This window comes from Canis lupus, chromosome 22 (assembly GCF_011100685.1).
Source record: "Canis lupus familiaris isolate Mischka breed German Shepherd chromosome 22, alternate assembly UU_Cfam_GSD_1.0, whole genome shotgun sequence".
NCBI lineage: Eukaryota > Metazoa > Chordata > Mammalia > Carnivora > Canidae > Canis > Canis lupus.
The window spans coordinates 3,833,612-3,840,136 of NC_049243.1; the positions used below are offsets into that span (position 1 = coordinate 3,833,612).

At 43.2% G+C, this 6,525-nt stretch overlaps 1 long non-coding RNA gene across 1 annotated transcript; it reads right to left on the bottom strand.

The window, feature by feature from the left end:
- Positions 1-2,546: 2,546 nt before the first annotated feature.
- LOC119865120 lies at positions 2,547-3,985 on the bottom strand. The gene is made up of 3 exons (XR_005375975.1): positions 3,786-3,985; positions 3,312-3,384; positions 2,547-2,915 (listed from the first exon to the last, which is right to left on the bottom strand). It is a non-coding gene; the product is annotated as an uncharacterized LOC119865120 (long non-coding RNA).
- Positions 3,986-6,525: the final 2,540 nt, after the last annotated feature.

Genomic DNA, 6,525 nt, shown 5'->3' on the forward strand with positions numbered 1-6,525 from the left:
TTTATGATGATTTAAAATAACGTTGGCTTGCACTGTATTTCTTTGGGCAGTGAGTACTGCCTTTGAGTATGAGCCAGGTTTGCCTTAGACAGTATTCAGGAAGATAATGGTAGAGTTACTTTGGAAGATAGTTTGGAGATTTCTTATAAAATTAAGCACACTCTTGTCATACACCACAGCAATCATACTCCTTGGTATTTACCCAGGAATTGAAAGCTTAGATCCACACAAAAACTTCCACGTGGATATTCATGACACTGTGTCTGTAAATGCCAAACCATGGAAGCCCTCAAGATGTCCTTTGGTAGGTGAATGAATGAATAAACTGTGGTACATCCAGACAACAGACTATTATTCAGTGATAAAAAAATGAGTTTATCAAGCTGTGAAAAGACATAGAGGAATCTTAAACACATACTGCTAACTAAAAGAAGCCATTCTGGAAGGACCGCATACTGTATGGTTTCAACTACATGACATTCTGGAAAAGGCGGAACTATAGAGATGGTAAAAAGATCACTGGCTGCCAAAGACCGGGAGGGAGGGTGGGATGAATGGGAGGAGGACAGAAGATCTTTATGGCAGTGAAAATACTCTGTACGATTCTAGAATGATTGGCACATGTCATTATACGTTTGTCTAAAACCGTAGGAAGTGCAACACAAAGACTGAGCCCTACTGCAAGCTGTGGGCTTTGGGTGATAATGGTGTGCCCATGTAGGTCCGTCAACTGTAGCAAACGTATAGCACTCTGGTGGGGCATATGGTATTGGTACTCATCTCGTTAAAAGTATTTAAATAAAAATATATATGAACATTATAGAATCTGGTAATTCAGTAATTTTATGATTGGTAAGGAAGAAATTTATATGCTTATTAATATTTATTGCAGATTTTAAAAAAAGAGTGTGTTGAAACTTTTCGTATGTGCTGTGTGTTTTGTAAAACACTGATGATGGCTTGAAATAGTAGTACGCGAGAGCATTTCTTAGGACTTATTCCATATTGTTTGTTTTCCCCATTCTAATAAGTTGAATAAAGTCTATTGGGTTTGGTTCTTCTACGTTAAAAAAAAAAGAGGCTAAGGTTAAGAAGAAAGGGGGCATATGGGAACTCTGCGCTTTGCACTCAATTTTGTTATGAACCAAAAATTGCTCTAAAAAAGCAATACACACACACACACACACACACACACGGTAATACAAAATAAGCCCACTCCTTTCATCATGATATAAGTAATTTGTGATTCAGTGAACCGAGTGACACACGTAAACACACATCCTAATTTGAGAATTTCTGACGTTAGTTTGACAAATAAGGGATTTTTCCAAAGATTTCCAATTTACTCGCCACTCTGAAAGAGTTCACCATCTGGACTCTTCCAGAAGCTATAAAATAAACTACAGAAATGCTTGTCATCCAGCACCCGACTGAATTGAAAAGTAGAGGTGCAGCAGCGTCACTTCCCTCAGCCCTGGGCCTGCTGCAGGAACTGTACGAGCGTGGAAACTCTTACACAGCCTCCCTCCCTCTGCTGATTAGGAAGACGAGGTATGTGAACATTTTCCAGCAAGCCAGTGGACATTTGATGAATGACAAGAATTTTTCAATAAATGTGTGTATCTCTGGTAACTAATGGAAATAAAGAAAAGCACTAAACGAATTGTGTTTTTTTAATAGTGAACACAGACTATAGTAAATTAAGCTAAAAATTGTGGCCCAAATATAGCTATTTACAAAAATCTCTCAGTCATATATCAAACAGATCAAGGTCCTAGTTGAAAATTTATACACACTTTACAAAACCCACCAGCTCCTTGGAAAGAACCTAAATTTTCCACGTGTGTATCGTATAAATCTCGCAAGCATAAGCCATGCATTTGTCTTCATTTAGCTTTCAACCACTTCATTCCCAAGGAATTGCTTGGCTATTTAAATATAACTTACTTCTGGGGCAGTTACAGTTTCTCAGCATGGTGTTTACCTTCCCAGAAGCCTGAGGTTTGAAAGGAAAACGTGGGTAGTCCTGGGAGATTATGGATCCATTGTATGTAGGCTCATACAATTTTCATAAAATGCCCTAGGGATGCGGATGAGTGACCATACATAGAAGTGATACTCATGCCTAAAGGGTGTGGGCCGGGGAGGGGGGTAGGCCATCGTGTCCAATCTCCTGCGTCCATGTGGGACACCACTGTCTGCTGGCCTGGGTTGTATGGGGCTGAACTTACAGGAAAGTTTTAAAGTGAGACACTAAGGGGGAAGCCTGACGACAGGCAGAGTGCAATCAGGATGCTGAACACACCTCTTAATAGAGAATTTAACAAAGACAATTGTTAGCTAAGTTGTAGAGAATTTCAAAGAAAGAAGGGAGACAATGAAGTCTCACAGGGGAAGTTAATTTTTTCTTTTTTTAAAGATTTTATTTATTTGATAGAAAGAGACAGAGAGAGAGAGAGCATGCACGAGCATGGGGAAGCGACAAAGGGAGAGGGAGAAGCAAGTTCCTTGCTGAGCAGGAGCCTGATTCTGGGCTCCATCCCAGGATCCTGGGGTCATGACCTGAGCTGAGGGCAGGTGCTTAACCGACTGAGCCACCCAGGCGCCCCTCACAGGGGCAGTAAACAAGGAAGCAGCTCCCACCCCTGGGAATGAGGGAAGTGGGTGGGATTACCAGATTTGAAAAGTTTGCAGGAGGAGACCTATGGAACAGGGACCCACACCTGGGAACAGGGAGGCTGCAGGCTGGAGCTGGCTTCTCCCAGGGGTGCAGCCAAGCTGATTCTGAGGGTGTGGAAGATCCTGTTGGCATGAAACCAGCTGCGGCATGAAGAACCAATTCTGGAGTGACGTTGACAGCAACAGGAAGCAAGGTGGGAAGAAGTAACTTCCTTCTCCCTTCTTCCTTTTAGTTTCTAGTGAGGAACCACACAGCCACATGACAAAAAAAAAAAAAAAATATATATATATATATATATATATATATAAATTAAAAAATCACAGCCCCAGGGTCCCAAAGCCCAGGAAAGGAGGTGCGTTTGTGCTGAAGACTAATAGTCCAATAACCAAAATCACAGCCAAGTAAAAGCTGGAGAGGCTTTGCAGTTGGGACACACATTCAAACAACTCTGTGGAAAGGACCGTCTGGGTCCAGGAGAGCAGGATAGAAACTGAGAAATCAGTTGAGTTGAAATGTAAAGCTGAATTAGGGTGGCTCATCCTGGAAAATGGATGAGTGCAACTGTTCTATCGACACCTAACCATTACACTAAGGCTCATCTGCAAGATTCCTTTGTGAAACCTTTCAGTACCTTGGAAGGGGAGATAGCTGTGGCAAAGCAAGTGAGCCTGTCCCTCTGTTCCTTCTTTCAAGGGTACCTGCGCCTTAAGCCAACAACAAAACAAAACAAAACATGAGCACTGGGTGTTAGTCTATATGTCGGCAAATTGAACACCAATAAAAAATAAATTAAAAAAACAACAACAGACCACCCCAAGAACAAAAACCAAAAGCAGCTGTGTCTCCTATTAACCCAAAGACCCTGCTAACGTTTCTGAGCTGACAATGGGCCTTCTCCTGTCTCAGTGATTTTACTCTTCCAGTTTTATCAGAAAGACCACTTTGGAGACATTATGAGAAGGAGAATTCTTGCTCTGGTTTTATGAACACAGAACTCGAGACTCAGCATATTGAGGCAGGAGCACACACTGGAACAATGTGTCCTGGCCTCTATGACCTGGAGTTCCTCCCATCGTACCAGGGAATGAATCATGGAATCACATACCACCATGGCTCCGGCTTCCTTCCAGTCATACCCATTACTCTTTATCCCTCGCTCTCCTCCTGGGCTGCCGTGAAGGAGACGTGAGGGAAGAATTGTACACCTTGCTGTGACTGGACGTTCATAGCTATATTTAACTGTCAGACTGTCAGGAAGAAAGGGAGATGTCCTTCCAGTCGGTGTCTATCCTATTTCCCCCCCAAAACACGCATACGCACACAGTGAGATGGTCTTCTGTAAAAAGAGACCAATAAAAGATGAATGCTGTCAGAAAATATAAAAATGAAGACATCACAGCGTAACAAGCAGATGCATGTTGAGTGAGCTGTTTATAAATGTTAGAGGCAAAGAGATAAAGTGGAAGTCATAGCCTGCCTCATGCATTCACGTCAGAGTGGAATGAATCATCGCAGCAACGGGGATAGTGACTCAAACAGTAATTTAAAAAGAAATTTGGCAAGGAGAGGATGAAAAGAGGAGCTGGCAACTCTGTAACCCTTGAGAGTATCTGTTCCTGCGGAACTAGTGGACCTTATGTGGCCAACTGACCTCTGGCGATGGACTGTCACCAGGTATCTCTGCAAATCCATATGATGACCTTCCTCCTCATTCTAAAGGTGGTGAGGAAGGGTCAGTCAATGATGGGTCTCTCTAAGCCATCACTTCGTAAAGGAGAGGGCAAGATGTCCTGATTAGGGAGTATAAACCCAGAGATGTAGCTGATTAAGGGGTGGTATCTCACTGGAAACCCAGTTACCTGTTAGTAATCCCGAAGGAAACAAAAGCAGCAACCAAATTCAATCACAGCTGATAGTTTCTGGAAAGAATGTAGGAAACCAGAAAAGAAAAATCCTTGTAAATCAATAATTTTTTACAACCACAATCAAAGTGACTCTTCCGGGCATCTTCACCAAATAGGGGTCGGTGGAAGGATGCTTCAGCCAGGGTCAAGCAGGCTGTGGAGCAAATCAGGACCAGAAAACAGAGGTGCACAGGCATCTGCCTCCTTCACAGAAGCTGGAAGGAGGAGGCTCATAGAGGCAATGCTTTCAGTGGCTTAGGCTTCTGCTGTCAATCACCCTAATCCAGTGAGGCTTCTGTTGAGACCTTGGCCTCTGGTTGTCAGTTTATTTCTCCTGAAAGTGTCATACCTGGAAGACCTCCGCAAGAAAGTATGCTCACTGGCTGGTCCCAAGAGATACAAATGAGCCTGTGGGAGGGAGAGAAATCTTTCTAGAAGGTGTTTCACTCCTACTCTGAGTCCTGAGCTCAGAAAGAGTATTTGGGTTTTGGGTTCAACTGGTGACTCCCTAGGGATTCCTTGAAAACGTTCTTCTCTTGGCTTTGGAGACAATAATTTCCTCCCTACGCTACAGCTCCTTCCCAGTGTGTGGCAACCTTCTTCCTCCTCTGGAGATAAAAGATGAGCTGCTCCAAAGTCCAGTCCTGGGCCTTCTTCTCATCCCGTCCTTCTGCCACAGGGCAGGTGATCTCATCCCATGGCTTTAAGTAAACCCCAGAGGCCAACAATTCTGAATTTGCCTGATACCCCTCCTGGTATCTACATACGTGCTTTCCATACCTGTTCAACGTGTCCCTTGAACAGCTAACAGGTATGTCCAATGTGGCTAAAACAGAGCTCCCTGTTGCTCCCACTCCCTTACCAGTGTGTTTCTAGGAAGTCTTCCCCATCTCAGTAACCAATCCTACCCTTGCTCAAGGTGAGAACCTAGAAGTCATCTGTCACTCATCCCTTCATGGATCCAGCAGTGAGTCTGCCAGCTGTGAACACCACATAGACCTCCAATCCACTCCCTCTGCTCCCAGCAGCACTTCCTCCCTGGATTATGGTCATTATCTTAAAAAGACATCACTACTTGCACTCATGAGATCTACAGCTTCCTGGCCACACAATTCTGCTTGAATAATTATTTAAAACATCAGTCACATGGCATCACTCATGCTTTAAGCTCTCTAATGACTTCCTACCGTACTGAAGAGTAAAGTTGACGCTCCTTCCACTGTTTGCTAAACTCTGTGGTATGTGTCCCTTGCCTCTCCTTCCAGCTTCACTTCACATTTCTTTCCCCTTTGATTTTACTGTGCATCAGTCTCATGGTCTCCTATTTTCCCTCCAAACTCCAAGTTCATACTAGGAGGGCCTTTGCCTTTAAAGTTCTTTTTGCCTAGATTACATCTTCTCCTCAGATCTTTGCACGCCTGGCTTCTTGTTTGCCTTTGTGCCTTAGCCTAAAGGTCACCTATTCAGAGAGGAGTTCCCTTGACAAAACCTTTTAAAAGTTTTAAAGTTTAAAAACATTTTAAGGTTTTAAGCTCAAGAGACTCTACAAACACAGTTACTAGGCAAAGAGAGATTTCTTAACAGCTGGGTCTTGGGGACAGGACCTGCGGAACCTCGGAAAAACCCAGAAAGTGTTTGCTGTACATAAGGCTAGAGAGCAGAGGAACTTCCTTCTCTTAGGAAGTCTTCAGAAAGTGTTCCAGAAGTGCCACAACATCTATCACTAGAGTTTCTGGAAAAAGACCGAGACCCAAGTAAACGCATACTCATATACTTGAAGGCCAGATTCAATGATTTGTGTTGCAAAGACATCCTACACAGGGCTGAAATGAAAATAAAAGATGCAAATACAAAGGACCAGAATGAAGAGATCATGAAAGATCTGGCCATGTTTATAGCCTAGCTACCAGAGGAGACAAAATGTACCAAAAAGGAAAAAAA